This window comes from Anoplophora glabripennis, unplaced genomic scaffold, assembly GCF_000390285.2.
Source record: "Anoplophora glabripennis isolate ALB-LARVAE unplaced genomic scaffold, Agla_2.0 scaffold4539, whole genome shotgun sequence".
Taxonomy (NCBI): Eukaryota; Metazoa; Arthropoda; class Insecta; order Coleoptera; family Cerambycidae; genus Anoplophora; species Anoplophora glabripennis.
The window spans coordinates 1-634 of record NW_019420643.1 but is presented as its reverse complement, the minus strand read 5'-3'; the positions used below and the strand labels follow the sequence as shown (position 1 = coordinate 634).

At 36.0% G+C, this 634-nt stretch overlaps 1 non-coding gene across 1 annotated transcript; it reads right to left on the bottom strand.

Moving 5' to 3' along the window:
- Positions 1-400: 400 nt before the first annotated feature.
- Positions 401-577, bottom strand: LOC111692888. The gene has a single exon (XR_002763306.1). It is a non-coding gene; the product is annotated as a U2 spliceosomal RNA (small nuclear RNA).
- Between the last annotated feature and the right edge of the window lie 57 nt (positions 578-634).

Sequence of the window (634 nt, the reverse complement as noted above, 5' to 3'; positions counted from 1 at the left end):
CCCGTCATTACAGGAAATACATAGAGGGTCTTAGTAAAAATCCCGTTTCACGTGCTACTAGGGATAATTGCCGAGTTAATAATGAGGCAATACTAAAATATACTTAATATAGATTGCTTTAATAATATACTAGATGTATATAGAAATAATATACCCAACATTTCATATTTTTACGCCTCAATTAAGAGATATATTTTTTTCAAATCTGTCGGCTTGAACACAGTATCTATTGTACACACTATGGACGGGGTCCGGGGTGTGTAAATTGACATCACTGATCTACCACTGTGGCACTGTGAAGCTGACTACAAATACAAAAACAAAATTCAGAGACATTGATCATGATTTAGAAAAATCAAAAATTATCAAAACATCAATACAAATTTCTATTTAATTACTATAACAGTGGGCCGATCCCGGTGGTACTGCAATGCCGGGCCAACCCGCGACGGGGGTGGAGCAAGCCCCTAACCCCCATCAATTTCCAAAAATCAGTTTAATATACTGGCCCCGCATGCGGGGCGTATCAGATATTAAGCTGATAGAATAGAATAGAATTAACTTTATTGACATTTATGTACATTAAATGGTACATTTATAGTCACAACATAGGCTGAGTAGTTATAAATGTTAA